Source organism: Drosophila montana, unplaced genomic scaffold (assembly GCF_035044405.1).
Source record: "Drosophila montana isolate Dmon_TW-CO22-7 unplaced genomic scaffold, ASM3504440v1 contig_2178_1, whole genome shotgun sequence".
Lineage (NCBI taxonomy): Eukaryota > Metazoa > Arthropoda > Insecta > Diptera > Drosophilidae > Drosophila > Drosophila montana.
This window is the reverse complement of record NW_026997075.1, coordinates 2,449,355-2,468,291: the sequence shown is the minus strand read 5'-3', so window position 1 is coordinate 2,468,291 and position 18,937 is coordinate 2,449,355.

The window sequence follows — 18,937 nt, the reverse complement described above, 5'->3', positions numbered from 1 at the left end:
TCCCCCACTTTGGAATTTATGCACACGCATGTGTCTGCAAGTGTATGTGAAAAGTCGCAGGTAATTACGGACTAAAGGTTGAATTTAATGTTTAAATTGGATTGAACTAATGTTCTCAGTCTTCTGCTCTTAATAAATAACGTACCCAAATGACAAATAGTTCCTTCTACCTCTGCCTCTTCAGTAAGGCGCACGTTAAAGGTGTCAAAGACGGCTGTAATACCTGTTTAACAAGCCACCAATTGGCTATCTTAGAAAGCTTTAAATGCGGTAAGACAGTCGACATATTGCTCGATATGAGAATCTCATAGACTCTCACTACAAGCATAGGTTAACATACATTTTTGGGGCGTTAACATATTGCCAACAACTCAGTTGTAAGAATTCTTGTTGGAAACCCTCCGATGTTTCCGAATGGCTTAGTAAGGGATCCGGTTAATCTGGATATCGAACTTATCTCTATATATAAAACTGTTTGTCCTGAATGACTGACTGACTGACTGACTGACTGACTGACTGACTGACTGACTGACTGATTGGTGATCAACGCACAGCCCAAACCTTAAGAGCTAGGAAGCTGAAATTTTCACTGTAGTTACCTTATGTGATGTAGGCGGGGTTTCGGGAAATTCCACCCGCAAGTGTGGAAAAATCGCGAAAAATGTTTGTATGTAACTTTTTTGTTTACCATCCGATCGGCCTCAAATTTATTTTCAAAGGTCTTTGTTCAAATTCATTTGAGGGGTGTTTCGCACTTTTTGAAAGATGCATCCCTCCTTGGTGGAAATGGGGGTCAAAAATTTGGTGGGTGACGTTTCGCCCTCAAATTTATTTCCAAGTATCCATATGAAAATTCATTTGAGACGTGTTTCACACTTTTCGCAGAATCCAAACTTTTTCGGGTGGAATGCGACTCAAAGATTTTTTGGGCGGCGTTTTAAGTTGTGTCCGATTTGCTTCAAACGTATTTTCAAAGCTCTCCATAAGAACTTAGTGAATACGTATTTCAGCGAATTGGGAAATTCCACCCGCAACAGTAGTAAATTGGCGGAAAACGGTTGTATGAAAGTTCTTTTTTGTTTACCATCCGATCGGCCCCAAACTCATTTTCAAAGATCTTTGTTTAAATTTATTTGAGGGGTGTTTCACACTTTTCGAAAAATCCGTTCCTCCTTGGTGGAAATGGAGGTCAAAGATTTGGTGGGTGACGTTTCGCGCTCAAATTCATTTCCAAAGACCTATAAGAAAAAACATTTGAGACGTGTTTCACATTTTTCGCAAAATCTAAACTCCTTCGGTGGAAAATGCATTTCAAAGTTTTTTTTGGTGAATTTTAAGTTTGTTTGATTCCCGTCCGATCAGTTTCAAAATCATTTTCAAAGCTTTTTGAAAACATTGATATTATAACATACGTGCCACGGGCAAGGCCGGGTTATACCCGCTAGTAAATAATAAAGCATTAGGAATATTCTGTCAAATAAATCCCCTTACTCTACAGCCGTCGCACACTTTCCCTTTCCAGGAAGTTGAACCGCATATGCTCAGAGCACGTAGTAGGATCGCGCCTCATTTGCACTGTAATGCTAGAAAGTAAATATTTCTGTTTACTCTTTGTTCGAAATGCTGATGCTTTTATAGTTACACACAAGATGTGGGTCTAACGAAGTAGATCCATAACTACGCACAATCATTTTTGGCTGCACTCGATTTACTATGCCGTATACAGAGGTTGCAGGCGAGGAGTCGGGAGTCGGGAGTGGGGAGGCTTGGCAAATGTAGCTGGCAAATTGACATGTGATGGCCGCATGGCTGGCAACAAAGAGCGGACTCTTATTTAACCCAGATAACCAAACGCTATACAAACGACCAAATCCGTAAATAGATCCTGTTCGTCCCCTGTCCACTTTTCAAACGAGCCAAACGAGCGCCAATCAGTTGATTTTTCCCTTTCATTTTTTTCTTCCTCTTTTTTTTTTCTTGTATAACCTCCCCATAATCGATAAATGATTTTGTTTAGCTTTGTGCGCTGATATCTATTGTTCAAGCACGCAGGCACACATGGACCGCACCCGGGGCAGCTTATGCAATGGTGAGAGTAGCGGAAGGTGGATCAAGGGGGGAAGGGGATGTTGGTAGTATGTAAAATAGCCGTAGGCTAGTTGTTAGGACAACTGAAGGCTGAAGCAAACGCAAAACGAAACTTAATCCCAAACCCCATCGAACCGATGCCACATGACATAACAAAAAGGATTTGGACTTAAGTAGCTTACATGTAAACAGCACACACACACACACACACATACAGAGACACACAGACACAGACGCGCACACAATGCAGGAGTGTTGCATACTTTTATGCAGATTATGAACATGGTTGTTATAGTTACGGGTTACGAGAAGTCTTCTGTCAAGGTAGCGGCGTTTATCTTGTTGCAGCTGACGCCCAGAGCACGCCCGAACCGCCCACCCCAAAGACGGCTGCAGCCACCACAGATTTACATATGCTACAATGTCTGGTCCCAAAGATGTCTCAAGTAAAACGGAAATCCCAAATCCCAAGACCCAAGCACCGAGCACCAATTCCAAGTCAAGCCCCGTCCAAGTGCCCCATTTTCCTTAACAAACAGTCGCGCCTGCGCCGGCCGTGGCAGGACCAGCTCGACCACAATGAAGTGCCAAGGATAAAGGATTCTGCAGTGGCAAAAGCCAACGTCAGATAGTGGCAAATATGCTAAATGCAAGCTGTCTGGCTGCCTGACAGTCGCATTACTTCCGTTCGGCTCCGCCTTCCTCCTCCTTTCTTCTCCTTTCTCCTTCCGCTGCTCGTGTTTTGTTCTCTGCTTTTTCTGCATGCAAATGAGCGTCATATTTTCTTTTGGCATTTTCATGGCAGTTTTCCTCTTTTATTTCACTTGCGTCTTCGCATCCCATGCAAAACTTTACACTTTGTGCTGCCCTCGGCCCCCTTGCCAGCTGCTGGTTGTTAAATCAACTGCTTTGCATCAAAATATCAATGCATATTTCCTTTTTTCATTTCTCCCTTCTTTTTTTTTTTTTTTTGGCATAGGCATAAATTACCAGAGATGAGATTTACGAGTGCCAATCGAATGGCAGGCATTTGGGGGCGGGTCGGCGTCGGAAGCAGGTTGATATGTTGATTTGTCAGCTGCCGTTACCGTTACCGTTACCGTTACGCCCAAGCTCCGGACTGGTTATGCGCAATCGAATCAGATAGCAGAGCGGGCAAATAAGGGAAAAAGACTTTGCAGAAAAGGGACTTCGTTTAAGTTACACTTCACGATTTGTGCTTGACGATGAAAAACTACCTAAAGCGTTAGTTTAGCAAGTGCTTTGATTTAACTAGGGGGATAGACATTTAATCTTCATTAAATTATATTATAAATTGATTATGAGTCAGCTCCATGAGAATTTGAATAACTAAAAAAATTCTATCGGGCTTTGAAAGATACTATGTTGTTTTGCGGATATTCCAAGATATTCCAAAATATGATCAAAAACATGTTGGTTCATGATCGATCCCATATTTGTGTTAAAATTGCATTGTTCAAAGTGCCATATCCTTCCAAAATCGGCCTTATTTATCATCATTTATCGAGACTATAGTATCTTAATGTATCTATGTAGTTTAGAAAAATATATTACTCTATATTTAGCTATGCTTACTGCTAGCATCTAGAACCGAGTTAAGATAGGAACATGCGAAAAATAGGTATAGCGTTAGAATTAAAATTGTTTGCGACAGAAGCTTTAATGTGGCTTGGACTTGATTGAACAGATTAAAGCTGAATTGATGTTCATTTATAAGTACGTTTAAGGCAGCTGCCAAAAATGCCATAAAACTGGCGTTATCCATGTGTGTAAATCATAACGTGGCGCAACACCAAAATGAGCTTAGCTGCGTGCACATTTAACGAATAATTTATAGGGAAACGCATGGAATCTTTAATTAAAAATTGAAAAATAAACGCCAGAGCGCACACCACGAATCAGATGCACACGCGCGCGCACACACACACACACGCGCACACTCTCATACACACGCATACCGCACGCAGATATGCGCTGCGCAAATCACAGCCAGTGCAGATAATTGCAAATAACGCATACGCTGCGTGTGCCGGCAAAGAGTTTTCATTTTCATTTTCATTTATTTGTAGCTGCATACTTGGCTTAATTTATTTATATTTGCCTTATCTTCTCTTATTTGCAACCATAAAGCAACTCGTCGCGCTGCGTCCAAAACAAATTGCAACAAAATTGTGAAAAATCAAATGTACTTAAAGTTATTTATATTATTTTCGCTGCCAACAGCTGCTGTCTAGCATAGCAGGAACCGGGCGTTGCCTAGACTTGGCTGAGGCGTATCGGTGCATGGGAGGGGGATGGGGGGCTTGGGTGCAGTAGCTCCTGGCAATGTTTTCTGGCAGCAATCTTCCTGCCAAGGCTGCAGTCTCTGCTATCATCAGCCAAGTTGATGACTTCACACACAGCTGCATTTTGTTGTTGTTTGCATTTGTCACATCACATGATGTGTGTGCGTGTGTGGGTGTGTATGACTGCATGTGTGTCTTCCTTTCTCTCTCACTCGTTCTCTCTCTGTGTGTGTGTGCACGCTTAAGTGCATCTTGCACTTTGACTGGGACTCTGTCTCTCCAGCTGTCTGCCTCATTCTTGGCATGCCTCGGCGGACTAATAGCTTGATAAACTACATTTCGCGCTTTCATTATGAATGATGCTAGCCACTTTCTTTTCTCCCTCCCTCTCTCTCTCTCTCTCCCTCTCTTTCCCTTTACCTCTCTCACTCGCTCCTGCTTGCGGCGACAAAACACAAATTTAACGATCATAAGTGCAACATGTTTTTGGTGCTTTAGCATAACACGACTTTTTACGCATGCACGAGCGCAAATACATTTATGGTACATATGCATGCATGGCTTTCCGGCGAGATGCGTTCGAGAATAAAGCATAAGGGTCAGATCGAACAATTCCATATTATCAACATAGTTGTTGTTTGTTAAATAAGATTTTCTGTTAATCTTAACCAATTTATTTGATTTTTTTCAGTTGCTTTTACATAGTTCGCAATTATTGAGTTATCAATAAATTTGTAGTTCTTGATGAAAGAGTTGCTTAAGAGGTTCCTTTATCCACTCAAAAAATGAGAAATCGGTTTCAAATCCTCAGCTAGATTATAGATGTGATGTTGTTCCTGCCGAAGGCCTTAAAAGTTAAAGTTCAAAGTCAAATAAAATACAAATATGAATAGTAATAGAAACTACATTAATATAAAATATTGAATATTTAATAAGTATAAATATATATATATCGTGTCTTTAGCTGACAGACTGAAGGATAAACGAACAATCAGGCAAAGCTGATGTATAGAAATATGTTTGCATATATATACTATATATAAAGCGATATTTCGGATTTCACCTGCATTTAAAACTTATATATAATATTTATAATCTCTTTCTATTAGTTGAGGTACAGTTTGAACAATCTCCGTAAATTCTGGGAATTGCAAACAATCGATTTACCCTCGATTTATTTGCTGTGTCTATCTGTGTGTGTGTGTGTGTGGGTGTGCGTGTGCGTGTGCGACGCCCGAAAGCCGTTCAATTGCTCGTTTGCCGTGGAATTTTGCTTTTAACTTTTGTTTTTTATTTATTTTTATTTTTTTCAGATTTTTGCTGGCATATTTTCATTTTTTTTTTTGCATTACTCTGACTGAGTGGTGTGGCAGGACCTGACAGGATAACGGGCTCGGCGCACGGAATACGGCACTCGGCGCTCGGCACATGGCAGACAAGTACTCGTATGATGAAATACAAATTAAATTTCCACGCACAAAAATCAGATATGAAATGTAAAACGTACCGTGAGACATGTGTGTAGCGAGCGTGGGCGGAATGGGAGCGGGAGTGGGAGTGGGAGGCGGGCAGAGGCGGTAACAGGAACAGAAACAGGAGTTGGCAGCCAGGAGCACATGCGTTGCCCGCGAACATTGGCATATTTTCCAACACTCAACGTTAATGCTGATATTCCCCTGCCCCCTGTCTGTTGTTCCTGGCGTTTTCATGACGCCATGACGAAGACGCTTCATCAACGCCGCGTTTCCTTTTAGCAGCTGTTGTCTCGATATCCTGTAAGTGACTGACACCTGAAGGGTATACACAGTCGGACCTTCAATATAAATGAAGCACAAACCATGCCTCTTCCTGGAATGTTTGAATTAAATTTTAAAATATTTCTTAATTAATTTTAAAACAATTATTTTTATTAATTTTTTTTTTCAAAGGCCGATCCAGCGCAATAGTTGCCGCTGCTTTTGGGTAGCGTTCGCAGCAATTGGAGGCAAATTTCAACGAAGCTCTGCCACCCGCTGTCGTCGCCACGCACACGTTTTGCAATATGACAAAGGGACTGTGCACCCCGCAACCCGCAACCCGCACCCAGAAACAAATCGGCACAGCGCCTGCCCCGGCCAGCGCTCCCGCCGCGCCACACCTGACACTATCATTGTGTAAATGCGTAAAAAGGCGTATAATTTGCATGAGATTTGATTTCGTGCCGTCATCGAAAGAGTAGCGGTAAAGCTTCTTATGAGAAGGGGCACAAGCACTAAGTGTTGCTTTGAGTGTGCGTGTGTGGAAGGGTGTACGGACGGAGGGAGGGATGGAGGCAGGGAGGGAGAGACTGTGGTTGTTTGCAGTGGAGCTTAGTAACTATACTTGAAATAGAAGCCAAGTAGCTAAGAATGCATTTCTTGCAGCTAAGACTTGAGCTAAGATGCCTCCAATTAAATTCGCATAAGCATTTAAATCCTCTCACCAATTAGGTTGAAGTACTCTAGAGCAGAGTGTTGGCAGAGAAGGACGCGAAAGCGGATTACTGCTGTATAGTTGTATCTGCTACTAATTTGTCTAGTACTTATCATACAAGCTTGATTCAAGTACTTTCCCTTTAAATAGAAATGCATATTGCATTTTTCATAGTGTGATTTAAACGTGAAGAAGAGAATAATTCGAATTATCAGAGATTTAATAGATATATATACCATAGATAATATTATATCTGCATCATATTGTTACATTATGATCCCTGCTTAGAGCAGAGAGTTTAAGATTCGTTTCTCTAGTAGTTTTAAGGAATCGCAGTCCTACTTGAATACAAAAATAAAATAAAATTGATAGTTCCGTCTATTTCAAATAAAAATAGTCAATAATCAATTCCCAAAAACATATTGTCATGGTTCTAATCTTGTTTCGATTACCTGGTTATTCACATCTTTGTTTTTGATCGTTGTTTCGTGCATCATATCATCCTACTTTAGAGGTTGCAATGTTCAATTGTAATCCTCTCATTTCGTGCTCATCAGCCAATAAGCCCCGCCGTAGCTTTCGCAAAGGTAATTATGCATTGCTGAATCAGCTTGTTTATGCAACCGACTGGTCTTTCTTATATGACTCGGTTGACATGAATACTGCTATTAAATTTTTTTATAACACCCTAAACTCCCTCTTAGATATGTGTATTCCCAAGTCAATTCCTTCGACTACTTCTTCAAAGCCACCTTGGTTTACTCTCAGATTATCAAATCTAAAAAATTTAAAATCTAAATATTTTAAAAAGTTTAATAAGTCTGGTTAGTGTACAGACTTGGCTAAATATTCCATAGCCAAGTCGAACTTCTTTCTTCTGAATTCTCAATGCTATGAGAATTATCTAACTCGTTGCAAAAGGCAATTTGCCCTAAATCCGAGACAGTTTTACAATTTTGTAATCTTGAAGCGTAAGTCTTCAAGTTTGCCATCTTCTTTTTCTCTTGGGATGGATAAAGCTAGCAATGACTCTGATTCTGCTAACCTCTTTGCTAATTTTTTTCAATCAACTTACTCTTCAGTCTGCCCTAATAATAATTCTTACCCTTATACTATTACTTCCTCTAGTTCTATACCTCCTCCTATTATTTCCCATTCCTCTCTCCTCTTAGCTTTAAATTCTTTAAAATCTTCTTTCTCTCCTGGGCCTGACAATATTCCTAGTTGTCTACTCAACGAGTGTAATTCTTCCCTTGTTTATCCATTGCTAAAGCTTTTTAATCTATCCCTCGAATCTTCTGTCTTTCCATCTCTTTGGAAAGAATCTTATATCATTCCTCTCCACAAGAAAGGTGGTAAGTCTGATATACAAAATTACAGGGGCATTGCAAAACTGTCCGCTATTCCTAAATTATTTGAAAAAATAATCACTTCGAATTTGCAGCATTAAGCAAATCAGTTGTTTCCCCTGTTCAACGTGGATTCGTAAAGAATCGGTCAACTACGACCAATCTGCTCGAGTTTACTTCCTTAGTGAATGATGCTTTCCTTTCGAAAATGCAAACTGATGTAATTTACACTGACTTCAGTAAGGCGTTTGACTCTGTGCATCATGACATTTTACTTTTTAAACTTGACCGAATAGGTTTCCCTCCGTCTCTTTTGCTTTGGATTAGTTCTCATTTAAAAGGTAGGGCCCAAAGAGTAATGCTGAGGCTGACTACCTTTAAACAGGTTCACGTTACTTCTGGTGTTCCTCAATGCCCATGCCCGTGTACTCATGTATGCGGACGACGTGAAACTTATTCTATCATACACTAATCCCCTACATCATTCTCATCTTCAAGACGATTTGAACGCTATGCAACTTTGGTGTTCGGCCAATCAATTGCATCTGAATTGTTCAAAGTGTATGTTTATGACATTTAATCGTACTACACCTTATGTTGTCAGTTATACAATCAACAATACTCCATTGCAACGTATACTAACAGTTAAGGATCTAGGCGTTCATTTTGATTCTAAACTCTGCTTCAATCTTTACATTCATTAAACGATGGTCTAAAGAGTTTAACGATCCTTTTATAACGAAACTTCTGTACATCTCTCTTGTTCGTCCTATCCTTGAATACTGCTCTTGCATCTGGTCTCCGCAGTATAACAATAGCCAGGATCGTATTGAATCTGTTCAGAAGCAATTTCTGCTTTTTGCCTTACGAGGTTTAAATTGGGACCCTAATCTTCGGTTGCCATCCTATTCCAGCAGGCTGCTTCTTCTTAATCTTCCGTCGTTAACCAACCGTAGGACAATTCTCGGTGTTGTCTTTCTACATAAGTTGGTTGTTGGCGATATAGATTCTCCTTTTCTGCTAGGGCGTCTTCAATTCTCTGTTCCGGCTAGATCCAACCAGAAATTACCGCCCCTTATTCCTATCGACGTGCACAACAGACTACGCTATGCACAATCCTTTTCGCGTGCTATGTAAAAATTACAATAGTTTGCATCACGTTTTCTCTACCGAACTTTCTCTACCCCTAATAAAATCGTTGCTTTCAGGATACCTTCGGGAAGTCACTGACCATTCCCAGCTATGAGCAGGGGCATAGCTTGCCGGACAGGCTGTACATTTTCCCCCACCGGGTCGGTGATTTCCCATTACTTTCCCAATACTATCTCTTTATCCTATCTACTTAACACTCTGTATATCTAGCATACAGTTCTTTACTTTATTAACAATCTTCTTACTTTCTTTTCTCCTATTTATGGTATATTCTTAAATAATATAGCAAATTAAGATTATTTTGAATTTTACCTAAGAACACTTTTTCCTACTTACACCCTTCTTCTTAGATGTAGGCTCTAATAGCGTCACTGACAAAATTAGCTGTGAAAAGGGGCACAGCTGGCCGGACTGGCAAATAAAACACCTCCATCGGTCGGTGATGCTATTAGAAATTTGTGTTCTCTAACTAATTTTCATAATTGTAAATATAATGTATTGAATAATTAGGAAGACACTCGTTTTGTCGACCACTAATAAATAAATAAATAAATAAATAAATAAAATAAAATTAAAACAATTTTAAAGGAAATCTAGTTTATTTAGTTTACATATATGTACTTGCATACAAATGTGAAATGTTGCAATAATATTTTTTAAAGTTTTTAATTACAGTCTGTTTTGGGGGGCTACTGAACCAGTTTGTGGTCGAGCCATAGCAAAATGAAAATTGTAATTCCGGTTTGGAGCCGACAAGAAGATTAAAATGGTATCGGGCCAATTTTAATTAGCATTCGATAAATGCAAATCTTGCAAACGCAGCGCAACTGCATTGGGCTCGTGTGCAAATGTTCGACATTGTCAGCGAGAAGTGCGGATTGATTGGGACACGGTTTGGCATTTGGCCAAGCATTGAGCCACCTTTTGTGCTCGGCTGCGCGGCATTGATGGCCATTCATGGTTATATTCGGTAATTTAGTCTTTGAGTGGATGTTGGTTATCTGTATGCAGCTCCGGCTTGTGTCTTAATTTGTATTTACGCGCATTTCATGCACGTGCAAAACGCGAAGCGGAACACACACACACACACACACGCATACACAACAAAGCACCCACAGCTCCCAAACAATCCACAGTTCGTGCCTGGCTTTGGCTGTGGACCTGGCTCACGGGGTCTGTGTCTGCTGCTGCTTGCAATTGACAGCTACAGATACAATGTTGCACATAGATACAAGATACAATGCTGCCACTATTGTTGTTGTTGTCGTTGTTGTTGCTGCTGTGGAGTACATATAAAAACAATAAGCAAAACGCCAGAAGCAGCAGCAGTCGATGGTGTGGCAAAGGCAAACAAATACAACAATAAATATTAATAAATTTCACATGATCATAAAAATGAATTTGTGAATCCTCCTCGCACACTCGCACACACACACGCATTACAAATACTAACACACACACGAACACATTACATTATATGGCTTAACCATAACAAGGCAATCGCATTATTAGGCAGCACTGAGCACAAATACGACAGCCACAGCCACAGCCCTCAGCCACCCGGCCACCCAGCCCCAATCCCCCAAGCCTCTTTCCCCACTTTGTCTGCCAGGCGTTAGGCAGTGGGTGTGGCTGGCAGGTGGGCTGTTGGTTTTGAGTATATTTGGCTTTTTTTCCTCGAAAGGCGGCGTTGTCTTTAAGCACCAACAGCTGTGAGGTGTTTCATCTTCAACTGCACACGCACACACGCACACACACACACACGCACACAAACACACACACGTTTGGCTGTAATATAAACATATGCAATAAGGTTATCTTATTACCAGCGCCAAGAATAGGTGCCTGGGACAGAAACAGACGCTGCGGCTCATGAGGTGTGTCGTAGCAAGGGGCTCGGGGTTTGGGCATTGTTGGTGTTGAAGCAGCATTTGACAGGCCCAGGTTAAGGTGTCGCTGGTGGAGCGGGGGTAGGCAAAATGCGCTCGCAGTAAATCGAAGCAGATAATTCTGCCTTTCCCGGCTCACGCCAATGGATTGCTGGCAATTTGCGTTATCGCATAGGATGCGATGACTGAAAAATGTTTGAAGAAATATCAAAAAAATAAACAGAAAAAAACTTCAAAAGCTGGTACATAATAAAATAATAATTTTTAATAATTTGAAAAAAGTTTCAGCCATAAATTGTCTTACAGAATTAGTTAAGCGACAAAAAAACATACTTATTTTTTATCATGAGTTGAAAGAGATTAGCATGCGGACTTACCAACACGCTTGTCATATTTAAGTTCAAATTGTTACCCTTCTTTGAATTTTTTTTTTAGCTCCTGAATTACTTATTTGTGTCCACAACAAATATCCAAAATATATATATATATATAAACTATCCGAATCCAACTAGAAGAGAGGCTCAAAAACTTAAGTCGCTTACCGCGCAGCTTGAGAATCCTATTTGATCCTAGTCCCTCAATGACAATCATAACATTTAAAATTGTAGATCATTAATGGCTTTCCATTTATGAGTCGTATATTATTTTTGCGCCTTTTACCTTCCCTTTAAATCCCTAGCTTTGAAAGGGGGAATCTAGGGAAACCAAGTTCAAATTACTTGGTTTTATTTTTATGTAATTTATTTTATTCAGATTTTAAGCATGTTTCTATTTTAATTTTATAAATCCTTAAACACACTTCCCTTTACTTATATGATCTATGCACGCATCATTTAATCAGAATAATTATTATTTTAATCATATTTAGTTTACTTGGCATTTATTTGAACATTACTGGAAATAGTTCTCGAGCTTAAGACTCCCTAAAAGCAAACACCTTATTAAACTATCTATTTCTTAAACAGGAAAGCTGCTGGCTGGAGCTTCTAGTTGGGTCCAGATCTTGATAGTTGCAGTGCGCATCAGGAATGAAAGCTCAACCTGCGAAACACGCCATATGTATGATAATGTGGGGAATGTGTGTGCTTGAGTGATCTGTCAATTTGCAGGTAAACGAATTATCCCAGCATTTGGCATTATGCAAGTACTTCAATCGCCCCAGCTCGCATTCCGCCTTTCCGGCAACAGCAAGTGTCTGTTTAATGACCTGCCCAGGGCAATGCCGTTGCCGTTGTCGATGCCGATGCCGATGGCAATATTTACGCATGCCATGTACCACCTTTCATATGTTGCGGGGCGTGTTTATTATATACGGTAATTCGAAGGTGAACCGGGTAGCAGAGGTGGAAGGCAGCAAGCAAAAAGTAAACCAATGCCGAGGGTCTTCTAGCGTGTCCGCATGTGGAAAGAACAAAAAAAAAAGTAAAATAAAATAAAAATAAAAAGAGAGAAAAAATGGACCAATCGATAAGAATGTAATTTGCCATAATTCACTGAAATTTGCTGGGGATATTGGCTTCTCTTCTCTTTTTTTTCGTAAGCATACATATGCACATAAGCATGTATGTGTGTGTGTGTAAAAATGCACAGGCGAGAGCCTGTGGGTGTGCGTGTTCGTGTGTGTGTGTGTGGGCCTAACAAAAAGAAAATTATTAATGGCAAAGGGCAGTTGGTATTAAAATTACACCTACTAGAGCAGAGGCCCACACACACACACATGCACACGTACACTAATTTACGCATTATATGCGTGTGTGTGCATGTATTTCTCTTTGTGTGTGTGTGTGTGTGGTTGTCCTATGATGAAACTCATGTGGAGCCCCTCTCGCTCCCGTATGCATTAAATTGACATTCATATTACTTATTTATGCATGGGAAATTAATTTTGATATGTTGATTTCTTGCATGAGCAAATCCAGCAAGCCGCAGACACGCACACACACACATACATACACATGCATATATATATATATATATATATATATATATATAGTATGAATGATAGCCGAGTGCGCAATATACTAAAATACCAATTGCATAATGTTCAATTAAAGCGCACGTGTATCAGGGAAACATAATTCACAAGTCTCTTAACTGCGCAAATGATGCAATTAAATAGCTATACCATCTATACTTTACATTCCAGGAAGATGATCAGTAGCAGGTATAATTTGGAAGCTATGGTTGCCAGATAGTCCAACGGTAAAGCCTGTTTTTTTCGTATCCATAAAGCTTTTATGATGTTTTGGAGAGGCGAAGAGGTGTGCATTTATTGTGCCGGAGCACAAGATCCTAACATTAACTTTATACATATACATACATATTTTTTTTTAATTTTAGAAAGATCAGAGAAGGGTATCTTAAAAATGAAATATTTGTAATCTGTGTATACTATCCAAGAACCTACATACCAAATGTGTTGAGTATGGATATTATAATCAACGAGTTGTGCCTGAGAAACCCATTTTATCGACATTCTGGCAATGGGAGGAAATATAGAAAACAGTGAAACTCCTGCAGTATACATACATATTAAAAATGCAGCTCTATTTATTGGTCTCGAGAACACGTTTCGACCTATTTTCAAGGAGGCAAGCCAAAGTGGAAGAAAGACGTCAAAGCGCTTAAAACTATTCATAAATTTAATGCTTGCAAGAAGCCTTTGAACGAAGAGGGCACCCATTTGGGCTATTTCAATCAGTGGCTTTGTTCTTAATTTATGCCAAAGCCATTTGCCAATGGAGTGTGCTTGTCCCACGTGAGTGCCCCCCGTGATGGCCCAAGCCCTGGATGGTACGTATGCAAATATTGTTAGCTGGCTCCCATTATAAGCGACGCCATAGGCATTGGCATCGATCCACGGGCAATGGACGCTGTCCACCTCAAATGCGGCTCATCAGAGGTCGCGGGCTCTAACGGTTCAAACGGCAGGCTTTTGGCTTTCTAGTGCGCTTCCGTCCCGCTAATTCATTATGCGCACTTCCTGTCATCCGGTTCTGGCCCGGCGCATTACGAGTACACACCACGCAGCATAACGCACCGCACCATTTTCACCATTCACATTGTCCCATAGTCGTTGGCTCAGAAGACCTTTTCATTGTTTTTAATCACCTTTCCTTCGCCCACGCCCCAAATAGCCTGAGGTTGCTCTTTGATTGGCGCAATAGTGATTATGTATGCATGTACTATACATAAAATAATAGTTATCAACGTTTCATATCCTTAGGCCTCTGAATTTGCATTCCTCATTAAAGAATCCATCGATTTCGAAGTGTTCGCCCAAAAGTTTCCGTTTGCCTGTGGGTGTGGACACAGTTTATTTTTAGGCCGTTGGGCGGCAGCTGGGCGTAAGGGCGGCTAGACAAAAGCCTGTCGCTGACTGATACCTGTTACCTCTTAACTGATTTATGAGCGCCCGAAAAGATCTGGTGCTGGCGAGAGGAGCAACTGGCTAAAGCGGTTAAGAACTTAGCCCAGCCCACGTTGGGCGCCATTTTGGCTGTTGCGAATTTCGTGTTGTGGCATCAGCTTGTGCGACTCTGCCCCAAGTTGAACTCGTTAGAAAACTTTGCTGTAACTGCCTGCGAATGAACAAAGCAATTGTCCCATCAGGGCCACGGCTGGCCCAAGCTAATCATTTTAGGACGTACTACTTCCACAGTTGCCCACAGCCATGTGCTGACGGTGTTGAGTAAGCTGATGTTAGATCATCATAAGGGGGCATAAAGAAATATACTTTATAGTCAAAGATGCGTTGCGACACAGTGGCTATAAAATGTGTAGACAGCCAGCTATTCCATTTATCCACCCATTGCAAGCCTGCAGCTTAATTCCAGACAGATGGATATAACATTTAAGTTTTGTATAACTTTTAAAAAGCAATTTGATATGAGCGTGTTTTTTGGGGCAGGGTATTCCACATGCAAGTACCTTGCCCCATTCGGCTTTCCTATTAGTTTATTTTGCCAAATTTTAGACTCGTGTTAGTTCATTGGATAATCCTCCCTCTCCTGCTCCGCTTCCTGATGCTTTACTCATCAGCAGATACAGCAGCTTCAATGCAAAAACACACTCCAAAGTTTGTCTGTGCAAAATTTGATAAATTTTGTATTTGTTTTGTATATTTCGTGTGGCAAACGTTGCCAGTTGCCAATTGCCAGTTGCCAGTTGCCAGTCGGCGGTTGTTTTTGTTCTTGTTTCGGTTGCTCGTCGCACAATTAAGCGATAAGCATGCTAAATACACAATGCACCCCGTTACAGTTCTGGGAACGGATCCCATAATAGAAATACCACAAAAATGTACCATAGATAGGCGTAAAACTCCCTCCACTGGGAAGTCAGAACGACAGCAACGCGATAGAGACTCAGGGCCAGGCATTTGGCTCAGCTCGGAGGTCGGAGCTCGGAGATGAAGATATCTACTTGAAAACTCATTAGTTGGAATTATAATTAGGCAATTATTAGGTTTTTAATTTGTTGTTCTTGTTGTTCTCGTTGTTACGAGTGTGTGAGTTTTATTATAATCGTTATTTCTATTATAATTATTATTATCATTTGCCTAGCGCAGCAGTCTGCCAATTATTCCTCTTTAAATTGCCCATACGTACCGTTGGCCGCAACAATGCTAATGGCAGACTGATTGATTGATTGATTGACAATGCACGAATAAGAGTTTTAGCAACTGCAACAATTACCAATAATCAATTAAGTACAACAAGCTTACTTTTCATTTATTATGATTGATATATATGTACATCTGAAAAATGTTTGTTCTGGCTGGCTGATTGACTGATTGATTGATTGATTAACTGACTGATTGACTGGCTGTTTGGCGATCGGCGCACAGGCAGTAGGGTTTTTTGCTGTATTAACTTTATGTCATTTAAATTTATTCTTAGGTTGGGCTTTAGAAACTCCCTTCCACAAGTGTGGATCGATTGTATAAAACGTGTTTGTTTATGTAATTTTAAAAATAATATCAGCCACAAGATTATTGGAAGTTTGAAGATCAGCATCTATAGATCATTTCTACATACTACAAGAACAGTACACACTTATACCTTTAAGAGATTTTTGATGCAATTTGTATTTCTTTAAATACAATTTGCTCGCTATATATAGGTCCTTAAGCATTCACGGATTTAATCGATGTTGGGCTAAAATTTGAAAAGCGTTGCTAGGGAAAAATGGTTTGGGTTAACCGAGTGTTGGCTTTTGTCGGCGGCGCGAGCAGGAGTACAGTGTGCACAAGTGTGCGGGTATTATTTCAATATTATGAATAAAATGTAAGTGCCCCAATGTGTGTGCGCCGAAGTGCTGGCAGCTCTCGACTCTCACGTATCACGTAGCAATGCCACCAAATAGGCGACCGCAGAGTGGAGCTCAAACAAAAGGCGACGCCGACGAAAATAATTCCCAAGCACAGCGAGGCGAGGTGTGTATAGGTGTGCATGGCTGTCTGTGTGTGTGTGCGTGTGTGCGTGTGTGTGTGTGTGCCGGGTAATAATCTTATCTTTAACTCGGCAGAAACAGAAGCCGTTGCCTGTGACCAGCGACTGTAAAATCAGCAACTGCGACTGCGACAGCGGCTGCTGTCTCCATTGTACGGTAAATGTGCGCGCCACAGTCAAAGTGTGTCTGTGTGTGCGTGTGTGTGTGTGTGTGTGTGTGTGGCAGAGCACTGCCATTTCCATATGGCGTCATATTGCTGGATGTCATGACGGCGGCGGCTGCTGCTGCCGTTGGTTTCATACAATTGAAATTTGTAATTATTCAAATCGGATTTAAATACAGACACACACACACACACACACACACACACACACACACGCATACACACTCGCTCGCTGAGCAGACAGAGGCCTTTGCGCGCCTGACAGACTTCAGTTTTGAGCCAGCGCACAAAGCAAAAGCGTCGCCGGCAGCTATAAAATAAAATAATCAAAATTATAGGCTGCCAAGAGGCGCACAGGAGCAACAGTGTTTAGTGGGCGTGGCAGCGGATAGGCTGGGGCAAACAAACAGGTGCATGCTGTAGCCAGACGAAGAGCCAAGAGCAGCTCTTTGCTGCTGTCATTTCCTGTGTGTGAGCGCGTGTGTGTGTGTGTGTGTGTGTGTGTGTGTGTGTGTGTGTGTGTGTGTGTGTGTGTGTGTGTGTGTGTGTGTGTGTGTGTGTGTGTGTGTGTGTGATGTGTGTGTGTGTGTGTGTCAACATCAAATTGGATGAAAATTAATTCATTTTGAAGCGTTAAGATTCTTTACACGCTAATGAGTTAAAGTGTGCACACGCACACACACACACACACACACACACACACACACGCGCTGCTTTGTGCTGGCAACATCTGGTTTTATGACCTGCCTCTGGCCGCATTTGCCTTGCGGTTGCCAGCTGGGCGTGGCACTACGAATAAGCGGACAACAATCCCCAGCTACAGCCGCGACTTAACCGAAAGCCAACCAAAAACCAGTTGGGCCCTGGAAACCACAACAAAATAAATCTGAGGAACAAAATTATGAAGCGCTGCTGTCACACGAGAGAAAACTCGACATGAACCTGGGCTCAAGGATGTGGAAAACTAGGTTCACGAACCGCACCTTAAGGCAGGGAGTTCCTGTTGACTGTGAGCCAAAGCAGAAGAATTTATTTTCGTTGGCTTTGCAGCCTTGATATATACGCACATATATAATTTGTACTCATCGACAAACAGAGCTGATTTAGATATAACTATTTTTACCCTCGAAAAGCATTTGTGTAGCAGTCTACTCAAAGCCAAATTCGACAGGTCGATCTCCGGCCACAGATCAATCTAGATTGAGAGCGGATGCCGTGCTGCGCCTTGTCCATAGCCCTTGCCTATCAATATGTGGCCATCTGTACGCTGGCCGGCTGCAGGTGCCGCTTGGGGGCAGGGTCAAGGGGTGAGTCCAGTCTACTGCCAAATTACTTTAACTCGATTCATTTTGCAATTGGTTTTCCATGCGGCGCTCGTTTTGGTCTTACCCTTTTTCTTTTATATGCTACATATGTACATATATTTTCGGTCGATGTGTGCGTGTTGCAAGGAGCTGCGCTTGTGCCACAGCCTGGCAGCGACAGGTGGAGGTGGGCTGAGGCGATGCTAAAGATACTTGGACAAGGCCTTGGCGTTGCGTTTTTCGTCGCTGGCTATGAAACAGATAAATTGCAAAAGTTTTTCCAAATATTTTCACAAGACGCTGCCGAGCGAGAATTCGGGACCCGGCAGGCAGGAGGCACGACTCCCCAGACCCACACCCATACCCAGATCCAGGACAAGGACAACGACGCACAAAAACGGTAGCCGGGACGCAGATTGGGTATTGAGGACGTGGTTTCAGTCTGTGGGCTTGCCACACACACAAAAATGGATAGTCTGGCTGGTATAGCGCAAAAATCTGCAATAAAATTTTACCAATAAACTTTAGACACACACATGTGGATGCGGATGCGAATGTGTGGCCATGTGGATGCCAGTGCGAATATGCGGATGTAGACAGGTGTGGAACTTTTTTGAACTATACTAAATTATTGTAGTTGCCAGAAAAAGTTGGGCCTCTGCTTGGCGCACGCACAACAGCAGCAGCAGCAACAACAACAACAGCAAGATGTCCTGCCATATACACACACATGTTAACCCTTCCTACCTGTCACACCTGCTATTGCCGCTGCCTGTTGTGTTGG